Raw genomic sequence first — 14,477 nt, 5'->3', positions numbered from 1 at the left:
GCTGCATCAGCCAATGGAAACTATTCTAACCCTATGAAAAGAAAAACAAACAAGAAAAATAATACCCGACTCTTTTGTAATACATACATACTAAATATTTTCTGGAAACTTCAAAATGAAAAGCAATTATTTCAGGCAAACAAAGCAATTATAATGAAGAGCCAACATAAATACTTTGCAAGAGTATGTCCTGTACCATCGATAAAGTGTTTTGGTCTCCATTTGAATGCCAAACTCACCCATCCCCACATAAAATGGTAATTTCATCCCAGACTGACACTTGCAGTTTCCATGACTGCATGTGTGCTGTGCACATTTCTATTGTGCATAAACTCAGAGTTCCTGAGTGAGGTAACATAGTGCTTACATTCTTCATGCAGAGCATTCAACATGAATAAACTATCTTGCTCATGAACACCATTAAGAACTCTGAAATGGTGTCTTTAGATGCTTTGGTTTAATGAGCAAATTAAAATACCAAAATATTTGAACTCTTTGCTGCTGAGAGTACAATATAGCTGTGTTTTATTGACCTTTCTTTCCCCCGTCCCCCACCCAAGGGAGTTAATTTTTCATGCTAGTCTGAAAAAGTGAAAAAAAAAACAAGTACCAAGTAGTCACCAAGGACACACAAATGTCAACTAAACAAAGTTCCATTTTTTCCTCCCCAAACTGGCAAAACATAAAATAAATTTTAAAAATCACTTTGTAGCATTGTAAGGCTATTCAGTATTCTGACCACTGCTCTTTTCTATCTGATTGTTTATTGTGGACTCCTGTAAGTTTTACCTATGCAGCAGGAGGCAGGATATGCAAATTTATCAAAAGATCTTTAAAATGCTGCTAGGCTGTTTTGTATCTAGGTACTCAAATATTCATTAAAAAATTATTGACTCTAAAGTACCAAAGTGCATGCTTCAAAATTCTTTTGCAATAATATAAAATAATATATCTCCAAATAACACCTAAAGTGATAATTAAGACTTCTGTGCCAAAATTGTTTTGAGTTTCAAAGTCTAAGAATTGTCAGTGTACTTTCATTCCACACTTAACTTTAGACCCAACATTAAATAATTCTTTGCAGAAACTCCCCCTTCGGGGAACTTGTAATCATATATTGGAATCTGATATTCCTCCAAAACAACAACCAATTGCTGGAAACAAACACATCACCCCTATATAGTGAATGGTCTATTGGTTTTGTTTTTTTTTTTTTTCTGACTGGAAAGAAACTATTGTCTGCTACAATCTTATGGGTTTCTAATTCCTTTCTTTCTCTGTACTCTATTAAGCTCCTGGCCAGGATATCTGAATAAGTATTAATGAAGGGGATTTCCAGCATGCATTTACACATAACCTGTAATTTATGTTGATGACTTCTTAATTCTTTTTTGTGTAATTCACTGCTGTTCTTTTATCCAGGACCTACCAGACTATGAGAATGATAAACTTCACCCGGGTTTCAGCAGAGATTATAGAATATTGTTTATGATGGCTGAATGCTGCAAGCAACAGGGATTAAAAAATTATCAACAGCTAAGCTATATTTGGATATCTCTCTCAGTCAGCATCTAAATCACATTCCCAGCGAGAGATGGCCCAATGGCTTTCTTTATCCAAACAGGTCAAAGAAATTCCTCCATCCACTCCAAAGCAAGCCCATAATCACATACATCAGCTAATTTCCAGAAGAAAGGCTGAAACTTACCTGGTAACTCAGCAACACACCTCAGCTAGAGGACTTTCAAAGCCCTTGCTCCTCTGTAAGTCATTGCACAGTCTGCTCTTTCTCCTGTTCCCAAAATCTTCATGAACGTCCTGCTCTTTCTTGCATCAAAACTGTCTGCTGAGTTGTCAGCTGATCATTTTAAGTCTTCCACCTTTTCTCCCATTTGGTGGGCTACTTCTGGAAATTCTGCTTCAGTACTTCCTAGCGTGGTTAAAGAAAGTGCTTCAGCTCTTGCATTGTAGAAGCAGAAATAACTATTTTTCAACAGAAGCTATATATAGAAAACATAATCTCTCCCTATGTATCCTACAGTTTGTCACATACTGAACAACTATGTAGCTAATGCTTTTCTAATTGAGCTGCAAACTTGTATCTTTTTAGCATGCACTGCATTATTCTAAAAAAGGCCAATCCACTCCATTGTCACCAAGAGGCAGGTGATGTTATTACATTGTCATCCATAAGCACTTCAGAGAATCTCTTATGACAGCTTTCAAACTGCATTTACCTTCTCTTTTCCTACATAAAGGGCTCTTTTAGACATTACTGGTAACTGTCCTGTGTCTCCTGCAGCCAGCATTGGAAATTTCAGGGCAAAAAGGCCTTTTTTCTCTGATAATTCCTAGCAGACTATTATAATGAGGGCACATAAACTGTGGTGGGTTATCTGAAATCCTAGAGATTTCTGTTCACACAGAAGAAGTTTGGAGGCAGATAGATAATCATGAAGAAAATGGTAACTGATGCTAGAGGCAAGCAGACTAAAAAGAGTTCAGAAACAAAACTAGAAGTTTTAGTTATGTCACTAGACTAAAAAGAATTAACAGAGCTTTAGAAACAACACTGAAAGTTTTAGTTATGTCCAACAAGTGCATTGTACGTATGAGGATTTGATCTGTTCATCTGCTCCTGGAGTAGACTCTTCTATAAATGTTTTGTGATCAGTATGAGGATTCACTTGCTTCATTTCATTGGTGAAACATATTTTTAATCAGGAAAGTTAGGAAATGCTGATGCTTCTTTTGGCAGTGTGAAAAAAACCTCTCTGAGTAATGTAAAAATGAAAATACAAGTTTCTCACTGAAACTTTAAGGGGAATCTGGTGCTGTTACTAAAGAATTTGTTTAATTTCTCTTCCTATTGGCAGGGCATGAGACACACCTTTCTTTCTTTACTGGGAGAATCCTTTCTGGAAGAAATCAACATTTTGTAAACCAAATTTCTGTGAGACTTGTGAAATCCCCCCCCCACCCCAACTAAAAAACCCACCATAAAAACCAACACAGACAAGGCCAGTCCTGAAATCCCACATGTTCCTATATAAGGGACAATTTTTGATAATAAAATTTAAATATATACATACATATTGTCATACTTGCAGGAGGTTTTTGTGTTTTATTCTTTTTTCCAACATTGTGTTTTATTCTTCTTTCCAACATTGGGAGTGGGGTGGTTGGTGAGGAGGACTCTCTGCCATTTTTTTCCCCCCCTTTTTTCCCCAGGGGGTCCGACGTGGGGTGGTGAATTCCCCTCTTTGTGGGTAAGCCATTTTCCTTTGTATCTTTGTGGTTGCTGCTGTTTCCTTGTCATTAAGCTGTTATTTTTCACTTATACCTTCTCTCATTTTGTTTCTCTGTATTGGCAGGAATCAAAAGGGGAGGGAGTTCATTTTATTGGAGTTTCCGCCCCGATATTGTTCTTTAAGCCAAGAAGCACACACACATATATATATAGACGTTCTGCACACTGCAAATCCCTGAGCTCTTACCTGATGCTATTTTGCTGTATTTTAATTATTTTATCTATATTTTTAATAGATTTTTTTTCTGTAGTAAAATGTTGACATTTCCTCTGGCTGCATGCATTTGCAAAAAGATTATATGTTTCAGTGCTCTGTGTCAGTTATCAAAGTGGAAATAGCTTAACTGTGGAGAAGCAAAAAAGCCTCTCTTGATGGAGTGCTGGACAGTGCTCTGATCTGAAACACCAAGCTCCATTACAATTCCAGTGTGTGCACTGGCCTGTTATGATTGCAAATACTCAGTGATTGATTCAGAGGTCTCTCGGATACTCAAAGCATTTTCTCCCCCTCCGTCCCGTGAATACACATGGCTTCCTTCAGCTTCAAAGAGAATTTTTCCAGTAGAGGGAGAAATCTAGCTAGTTTGCAAAACTACTATTGCTCCTTGAATGACTGTTTCTACTTTCTGTGTTTTACCTTTATCTTACCTCTACAGTTCCTAAGTGCTCTGACAGTTCTCAAGTCTTCCTTCTTGGAGTCAATGCCAGCATTATCAACTCTCTTCGCAGACTGAAGGCTGTGTGGAAAAGTAAACTAAATCTTTGAAGTGCAAAAGAGAAAACTTTTCATTCTCTATAAATGTTATCCTAAGGAGAGGTAGAAAGGTTCTTGGTTCCAGCAAGACTTGGATAAGAAAATAGCTAAATACAGTACATGTTTGTTACTGATGTGGGGCTTTAGTCAAAGGCTGTTGAAATAAAAAGAAAGGAAATCTTTGTTTGGGAAATATTTTTTAAGAGAGAAGGGTATCCAGAATACTGTATCATCACTTTTATGAAACTAGATTAATACCCTTTTCCTTCCTCTTCCCCTCTTCTGATGGATAAATCACCATAAAAGAGAATAATTTTCTGCAATAAAAGCCATGGTTTTACTTAGTTGAAACCTGATGACTTTAAACCCCAACAATAGCAGTGTTTTAATGGTAAATGAAAGGAGAAAGAGAAAGCAGAGAAGATAAAATATGGTGGGAGTGTAATGACTGCAGCTCCTTTAAAAGTGATTGGTTTTGATCCTTTCTCAGTTCAGTAGCAATATGAAGCATAAAAATAAGAATTTCTCTGACTGGTTACTATATAATAAAATATTAAGATGGTGATCAGCTGGGTTTCTTACGAAGAGATGAGTCCAAAGGCAAAGAACTGTTATAAATTATATTTCCCAAGGGTACTGTATTCTCACTGCTCTAGTAGGAATTTATTCCCCAAAATTCCTTGGCACTTTTAAAAGGCATAATTTCCAGGCATTAAAATTCCAAATGGTCTGAGCATATTGTTACAGAAAAAGTTCAGAATGTTATCAAAAATTAATTTATTGAAGTCTTTCCTCCTACCAGCAATCCAGCTCAGAAGTTGTAGGGAAGAGTATAGATATACACTATATTTTTTTATAGTGGCCAAGGGTTTAAATGTTGTATTTGAGACTAGACTAGGTTATCTAAGTATTATATTGCTGAAAGTCAGTCTTGTCTCTCTCCATGCTGACTCTAGAGAGGCCTTTCATTAACAGCCTTCAATTTCCTTTATGAAACAGTCTTCAGTTTCAGCTCTATTCAAGCCATTAGTATGTCATAAAAATTTACATAAACCACAATTACCTCCAGAGAACATTAAATTTTATAGAGAAATTATGAATATGCAGTTTCTAATTAAACAAGGAGAAGAAATAAATAGGAGAAGATATTCCACAAAATCACTCAGTTGCAGTCACTGAAAATGTCCCCATGGATCTAAGATGGAGGGGACAAACACATTTTTTGTACCCACTCTCAAGTTACTGACAACATCCTGGGGAGGCAGTTTCTTCCGGGGACTTAGATTGGCGAGGAAGCAAGGGACTTGGCGCTGAATGAAAATCAGGTGTCTCTCCTTGTCCAAAGCCAGTCCTAAGTCTCTAGTGCACAAACGGCATCACAGATACCCTGCTGTGGTCAGAATGGATGACGCCCAGATCTTAGAGCTCCCTGGGACATGTTGTTCAGGAGCACCGATTGTCCTACCAGTGAGATGCCGCCAGTCATCAGAGATCAGGCATATTTTGCAGCCGTGAGACGCTGGCTGCAGGGCCAGTTTGGTTCAGAATGATTTAAGGAACATAAATGGAGAAGCTTGTTCTCATTTATGCTGGAGAATGAATGGAACCCTTTCCTACATTCCCTGGGTAATGTAATTTGGTTCAAAGTGAGACCTGTACCATCCCGACATCAAGCACAGTTTGTGATAACACTTCCCTCTGTTTTATTGACTTAGCAAAGGACAAATGTTGATTCCTTGTTTACGCTCAGGAAATATATGATAGCTTTATGAGATACTTAAGGAGTCATATATGACTTTTTGGAGATGTTAAGACCTTGCAAAACAACTCAAAAGACATTTTTTCACAAAAAAAGAAAAGAACCTCTCTTTTCTTATTGTCTCTATATAAACATTGTCTCTATATTGTCTTAATATTGTCTCTATATAAACAATCACACACATATTGTTAAAATTTCAATCTTTTTATAACATTGATAAACAGCTGACAGACTTCAAGTGCTTCAGGCTTTCAGCAACTGGCAGTTTTGAAGGATTGGTTACTCTGTGCTGTCCAAAATCATTATCAGTATATATGTGAAACAATTTTTTAACTGTTATTGTTGGGAGTTGTAATGAAGGAGAGTGAAGAAATATTGAAAGTAGCTGCAGGGCAGAGAAAGGGTCAAATGGTGGAGAAAATTAGGCTTATTTGTTAAACTGCATACAAATGAGGTCACATAGGTCAACACTGGTGTGCCTTTCATATATTGTTCTGTAGCAAGTCAGGAAAGATGATAAGCATCTGTGAAACAGCATTTGCACTAGTTCTTCATTCTTAGGGCTTTCAGGTTGTTCCCCTATTTCTCCCTTCTACCCAGAGACTTTGACTTGCCTCTGTCTTTCAGTGTTTGTTTCATCAGGTTACAAAGGTGGACTCTGAGAATGATATTAAACAGTCAAAACTATCCTGTGAGAAGTCTCAAAAGAAGTAAGATTGGTTCTACTTTACGTTGATCAGAGTAGTGTACCCACGACCCCATAAAGCGGGAAAATATCTAGCTATTTCCACATTCAATGTAAATGCAGAGATATTTCTTGCACAAGGGATACTTTAGCTATAGCAGGATGCAATTACCATGCAAACTCATCTAAGCATTTTTCTAGGCTTCTCAGGCATCGTTTTCTCAGTCTGTCATTTATTGATGTTTCCTATTAAAACACACTCATATAACATATGCAGCATCCATCTTCCTCTTGCAAAACCCATTGTTTTGGATTTTAAAGATTGGAGATTCAGGGATGACAGTATGTAATAACTGACTACATTCGCAGGCTTTTCAAAACCTTTGGATTTTCTTCAAAAAATTTACCATGGTATGACAGAACTAAAATGCAACCCTTCAACCAAAAAGAAATAGTGTTAAAGTTTTGCTTCTTGAGCTTTCATTCTCTATCACCTTCACATTAAAACTCTTTTGCTGGTGAATTAAATAAGCAAATATTATTTAGCTGACATGCACAATTCACTGCTTTGGTTTGTTTGGGATTTTCTGCTTGTATTCTGTGGAAGGAAAAAAAGGCTGGAATTGCAAATAACTGTTATATGACTGTGTATTTTGTGACTGGTTGATGTAAACAACACTCGAGGGTTTCTTGTTTCATGAGTGCTGCTGAGAAAGAGAAGTGTGTAGGCTTAGAAGTGGGTCATTTCATCAGTACAAGACTCAGTGTGTGTTCACTTGGTTTGTTTACGTTGAAAACAGCAGCAAAGTTAGAAAGGCATAATCCTGTTTATAGAAACTCTCAAAAAGGGCAGCGGAGAGTAGCTTTTCCTCCTTAGTGAATGAAGCTCAATGGCCTTTCTCTTTTCACTGGTGAAAACCCTCAGCCCGTATTTGGTGCCTCATACCTACAGGAACACAAAATTTCTAACCAGACCAATCATTTTGGGCCTGGAGTCCTAATCCTCTTTTTCTCCCAACTTTTTTTGTAATACAAAGCATATTGTCAGTTTGCTTAATGACAGCTAGAGGCCATGGGAGCCCCTGAGTCCCCATGCAAACAAAAGAAAATCTCAACTCTTCCTGAATTTTGTCTCCTGTTGCTAATGATACACATTAAAAAAGACTCTCAAAATTTGATTTTGTCTATGGAGAGCTTCCTGTCAATAACTCATCACATATGTTTCATTGCCACTATAATGTTCTCACTATTACCATTCATAAATCAGCAGCAGACAGAGAAATAGACATATTTTACTGAGATGAAAAAGACCCTTAAAGTTTTAAGCTGCTTTCTCTCAGTGCATAAAACAGCTATTTTGAAAGCCTTCGTGCCAGGAGCTCTTATGGACCCTATCACCTCAAAGTAATCTTTTTCTTTCCTGCTTTGCATTGCCCTTCAAGAAAGGGCACATTATTTGAGGAAAAAAAAGAAAACTTCTTGAGGAAGTTCAAAACATACTTTCAGAATGCAATTATGCAGTGAAAATGGTGTTAATTGTAAGCAATATCTTTGATCTGCAAGAGTGAGTGATGAGGAGAAGGAAACAAATACAGCCCTATGATAAAGGGCCATGCTAGAGATCTGAACCTCCTTTTTCTAGGGCAGCACATATGCATAAAAACGTCTAGAGGCTGTATGAGCTCCACATTATTATCACTCATTGTCCCAAGGAAGCGGCAGCACTTTTTTAGCACATCCTCCGAACAATAAATGTATGAAGTCACAGATGCACCCCCTAAAAAACCATAAAATGTAATCCCAAAGATGCCAAAAATGTCTTTACCACAGGTTAGGGCACACCCAGGCTCTATTCTGCTTTTTGGCACTCCTACAGCTTCCCATTCGGGAGTCTGCTGCAAACACTTCTGCCTGATTCCTGTTTAGATACTTACCCATCAGTCATGCACCTCAGTTCCTCCCAGCTGTTTTCTAGCAAACACTTATAGGTCTGTCTTAAGTCTTTTAAGCACCCATGAATTCTATTATAAACATTCACTGGATGTATTATTTTATAGATATAAAAGTAAGTATACATAAATAGACTGAGAAAATTAGAGATTTGCTTCCTGATAATTAAAAAATCTTTTAGCATGTTTAAACATGCACACTTTTGAGAAGCATGGAGGGATTGAAGTACTTTACAAAGGCTTAACTGGCTCGGTATGTTTCTTTGGTTTCTAAGGACTTTAAAAGCCTTTTCTCTGGGGGCTATTCCTCTCTGGAGATATCTCCATGACTTATTTGTGAAACTAGTTGCTGTTTCTTTGCAAGTCTGTAGATAGAAGTGAAATGTGACTCTTTTATGTCATTCATACATCTGTGGGACATAGTTTTCTGAGTTACTGGCTGCAAGGATCAAAACTTACTGCAGAAATGTCCTGTTTTCTATTATTTAGGTTGATGGTGTTTTCCATGCCTTAGGGAAGCAAGAATGGAGAAACTAAGAACCAGCAAGAGGCTTTCTTGTTGAAGATTTTCCTATCCGAAACTGAATCAGACCAATTTATCTGCTTTCTGAATCCAGATGAGATTGTAGTCCCGTTCCAATTTACCTCAATATGTTTGGGTAATTAATATATGCATGAGAGGGATTAATAGAATACATTGACTGCTACTTTATGCCGGAGTTTGAAAATTAAAAACATGGGAATAGAGGAATTTCAAGGAAAATTAATTGCTGGAAACCCAACCCTGTAGGTTGCTAGCAGCTAGAAAGCTTTGTGTTGTGAAATTTTAGTACACTTTGGTTTTACAGCTTTTCTTGTGTGTACGCAATTGGCCATTTTCAGATTTATAGATATGCATTTTTCATTTGACTGTGCTCATTATCAGATATGGGGAATAGGTAAATTTTTGAGCTGTCTACAGTGGAGCTGTTAGAGACACCATCATACTTCAGTAGGAAGAAAATTTAAATATTGAAGCCATCAAAACATACTGTTTTCACTCATAAAGAAAGCATAAAGACCTCCTCATAATTTTTTTACTGTCATTCAGTACTGTAAACTAATTCTAACTAGTTGAATGTCTTAGATCCTAATGAATAAAGCGAATATATTATACAAGGTCTGTTCCTGTGGGCAGATTTTCATTTCGTTTACTGTACATTGTCCAGCCTGCATGTTAAGAATGTAAATTCAATATATGCAATGGCCTGGTTTGGAAGGGACTGTAAAGATAATTTAGTTTCAACCCTCTCTACCATGGTCAGGAACACATTTCATTAGACCAGGTTACTCAGAGCTGCATCCAACCTGGCCTTGAGCATTTCCAGGGATATGGCATCTTCTGTTTCTTTTTTATTTATGTGAATGGTATTTACATGTAGCCCAACATAAACCTGCTGTGATAGACAAGAGATCATGACATTTTATACAATGAAAGCAGGAATACAGTGACAATTAGGTGTTAACTTCCAGACTCTGTAGTGAGTAGGTACCTTTTGATGAATGAGCTGCTGCTCAGAAACAAGGGCTTTTCTCCTGTCTGATATTCTGCAATATCCCTTCCTTCCTGCTCTTCTGCCTCTGCTTTTGCATTGTGGTGTTGAACATAAATTGTGATGGATCAGCACAGATTATGCTGCATATCTCTCCATTTCAGAGAGCAGAATTCAGAGCTTTGGTGTAAGTTTCAGTTGTCAACAAGGCATAGGAGTAGTAAAAGTTTTGGACATTAAAAAATAATGGGTTTTCTGCAAAACAATAAAATTAGCTGAAATGTTAATTTGAGTGGACATGCTCAGCAAGCTCATATCCAGCCATGAAGGCCCTAGCAACATGAGAATATGTTTAGCATTTTTAGTATTTCGCATTTTTAATAATAAGTGATTTATCTTGTTGTAATCAATGTTTTTGTCAAGAAAAATTGATTTTCAGTTAAGCAGTTGAAGGGAGGACATTTTGTGCTGTCTCAGTTTCTGCCTAACTCATTATTACTTACACGGTGGTCTCTGAATGAGATTTTTAATATTTCAGTAAAGTTTTACATGGTCATCTGGCAGCAAATTCTTCTTACTAAGCAATTTTGACAGAACGCAGATGGAAACAGTCTGAAGACAGTTTTAGAATTAAGGCTGATAGTTCATCTTCTCCAACTCAATACTCATCTACACACTCCTCATGTGCTATATGAGAAGTACCAACAAGAGATAAAAAGTAAAATCTCAATGAAAGATAAAGTTCAGTAAGTGATTCACACAGGCTCTAAGAAGTTTTGAATCTTAGATCTGTCTGCAGATGGTCATTTGATAGTTTAAGTTTTGCACTTTATATGACTCATAAACACCTTTTGAGTCTCAAAACTCAGATGAAGATTTGCACAACTATGGTTGTGCATTCCAAAAAGAAAGGATTAAAAATAATTGCAAAATTTCACCTTTTTTTTTTCATCTAGAAACCTTCTTAAACATCAAGATTTTCCTTGAACTGTGTGATAGGCTGACAAATGTGAAAAAAGGTATAAGATCACTTAATAAATAATGTTATAACAAAGTTAAGAATTTATTTAAACGGTCTTTTTGTCAGAAATGAATTTTTTCCTGTATTTGTATTCATGTCAGCAATAACTTATGAATTTTACTGGGAAGCTTTCTCAAGTCTATAAAGAAATTTTGGTGCACAGTCCAATCAGTGCTGTTAGCTAACAGATTCAAATTTTCATTTCTACTTTGTCTCACCTATAGCCAAATCTTGAGGCTGAGCTCAACGGTCCCCATCCAGACCTTAAGGGAGTGCTATTGCCACAGAGATTATTTTGTTTTGGGTCACTTTCCCAATCTCTTCTGCCTTAATCCTTATTTAATGTTTCAAGAAAACTTTTCTTTCTTCCAAAGTACCATTTTTAACTGAAAAAAGTCTCTTTTCCCACTCAGTCCTAGAGGGTGTGACAGACAAGAATAGAATATGGATGCCTGGCTCCTGGTCTAAAGGTAGTGAGTAAAGGCACATCCTCTAGCCTTTACAATGAAGTGAAAAGTATATCTTTGGGTTTCTCTGTCATAATTCATATGTTTTGAGCTCTCAAGGTAGCCCACCATGTCCAACCTGCTGTTCCTTGAGAATGACATGGAAAACCAATCTGTTGATATTCTGTTCCTCAGGAAGTGATAGAGTCTAAAATGATGCCTTTGCTTTTTCTTGCAGAATTTAATAGCGTAAAATAGGAATTTATGAAATTTATAATCTAATACACTAAAAGACATGGCAATGGTGGCACTAGTTTGAATAGCTATTGCAAAGACTGAAAGGGTCATGGGCATACCCAACAGTTATATGCTTAAGTAAATTAGATACGTATACACTTAATTATACACCTATACAGAGTCTATATTTCATTTAAAAGGTTGCTCATATATCATGTGTATGCATACTCATCTCAGATTTACTGAGAACCACTACTCAGATGTTGATCTATTATGGTTTAAGGCTGCAGTTGAAAAAAACATCATTAATTGCTCAGACAACAAAGAATCACAGAATCATAGAATAAGTTGGGTTGGAAAGGACCTCTGAGATCATCAAGTCCAACCCTTGATCCACTACCGCCACAGTTACTAGACTATGGCACTAAGTGCCACATCCATTCTGTTCTTAAATACCTCTAGGTACAGAGAATCCACCACCTCCCTGGGCAGATCATTCCAATGCCTGATTACACTCTCTGTAAAGAATTTCTTTTTAATATCTAACCTAAACCTCCCCTGGCAGAGCTTGAGACCGTGCCCTCATGTCTTACTGATAGTTGCCTGGGAGAGGAGACCAACCCCCACCTGGCTACAACCTCCTCTCAGGCAGTTCTAGAGAGTGATGAGGTCTCCCTTGAGCCTTCTCTTCTCCAGGCTAAATAACCCCAGCTCCCTCAACCTCTCCTCATAGGAATTGTGTTCAAGTCCCTTCACCAGCCTGGTTGCTCTTCTCTGGACCTGCTCCAGCATCTCAATATCCTTCATGAACTGAGGGGCCCAGAACTGCAAGCAATATTTAAGGTGTGGCCTCACCAACGCAGAGTACAGGGGAAGGATCACTGCCCTGGTCCTGCTGGCCACACTATTCTTGATGCAGGCCAGGATGCCATTGGCCTTCTTGGCCACCTGAGCACACTGCTGGCTCATGTTCAGCCTCCTGTCGATCAGCACCCCCAGCTCCCTTTCTGCCTGGCTGCTCTCCAGCCACTCTGTGCCCAGCCTGTAGTGCTACAGGGGGTTGTTGTGGCCAAAGTGCAGGACCTGGCTCATATGCACATCTATCCATGTCATTTCGTAGGTCTGTATGTAAAGAAACATTAGTAATATTTTGCTGGTGGGATAATCTTCAAATACAATTTCAGAGAAGGTCCCACCATGTGCTGAACTTTCTCTGTCGTGGTGGATGGAACTATGGATAAACAGTGCTTACAGCTTACCAGAAACTCTTTCCCACAGAGTAGAAGATACTAAAAATCCTGGGAGCTGTAAAAGCACAAAGTGGGAGTTATATAGACTCAGAAACCAAAATTATGAGTAATAATATCCTAAAATAAGTAGAAATCATAAGTTTCTGATTGCATTCCTTATTTTCCATATAACAATTTATTTTCTAATTTATTTCCCTGAGAATGTCCCTATTGAAATAAATATTTTCCAGGATCTGGCTTTGCTTTGAAAAATAATTATGAGAACAATACACTTATTAAATGTATCAACTTGAAGAGAAAAGAAAAAATACTGGAGATACCAGTCCTAAAAATTTAAAAAATCAAATATATGATTGTTTAATATGGTGCAATTGAAAATAAATGTGCCAAATGGATATAACATGGAAGACTTGTACTTAATGGAAATTCTAAGGAGAAGGTTTGAGTTCATGGCTTTATTTTGACTCGCTTTTTTCTGGACTCCCTGAATACAGCATTTCACAATGTGTCAACAATATAAGAATAAAGGTCAAAGCTGCTTCTGAGGACACATCTGAAGCCATAATCAGAATTAATTGAATAAATGAAACTCATTAATTTACTATTTCATGTGAAAACAATGCATGCAGGTTTCCATCAAGGTTAATGAATTTATCTATCTGAATGGACCGCAAGGGAATGGTGAATATCAGGTGATGGTGTCGAAGTCTGTTTCTTATTGGTGAGTCAGTAGAAGTCAAGGGATTTGTAAGTAATTTAGATCTCGTCTGTGTGATAAAATGACAGCATTATTGACATCTGTCAACACACGCTATCTTCACAATATTAGTAGTCTAGGAAAATTATTAAATATAATGATCATAATTGATTTATAAATAATAATGTAAGTTACAGAACTGCAGCACAGCTCATTATTTACCTGACCCTGTCTATTATAGCTCTTTGTTTTCACTTGATCGTTCTATTGGCAGTTTTAAATATATGCATGCTGGGTGTATCCTCCAGAGTTCTTCAGTGGCCCTGATGGAAAACTTGCATATAAATTGTTTCTTCACTTCTGAGAAAGAAGCTAAAAAATATAGTTATGTTTAGCAATGTTAGAAATAAAGCTGATCAGTTCTGATTTGAAAAATTTGGGATTCTTGTATAGGTCATGATCTGGGAGGTGGGATGGTGCCAGTTTGTCTTTCCAGTTGTCCTGGAAATAACAGTCCAAATCCAGGTACTGGAGGTTCCTGCAATGCCAGTAACTTAAACTTTGTCAGGAGACATCCCCAACTCAATCCTGTAAACTCAAACCAGAAAAGTCTCTGTAATGATTTTGGCTTGTTTCGACTAGCACAGAACAGGGACCATGACAAAGGGCATTTGCTCTGTTTTGGGGGCTAATACAATTAAACAGCTTGGGCATGTCTGCTTCCATTACAGTTTGGTCTCTTTACCATAGTGCTCTTCATCAAGTTTAAAATATTTCTAGCCTTTATAAATTCCAGGTTATGAATGCTTGTACAGTTAAAGAGCCAAAAAAAAAATC

This window comes from Empidonax traillii, unplaced genomic scaffold (genome assembly GCF_003031625.1).
Source record: "Empidonax traillii isolate 1590-97213 ecotype Southwest subspecies unplaced genomic scaffold, ASM303162v1 scaffold359:size565994, whole genome shotgun sequence".
Classification (NCBI taxonomy): domain Eukaryota; kingdom Metazoa; phylum Chordata; class Aves; order Passeriformes; family Tyrannidae; genus Empidonax; species Empidonax traillii.
Note: the sequence above shows the minus strand (reverse complement) of the source record.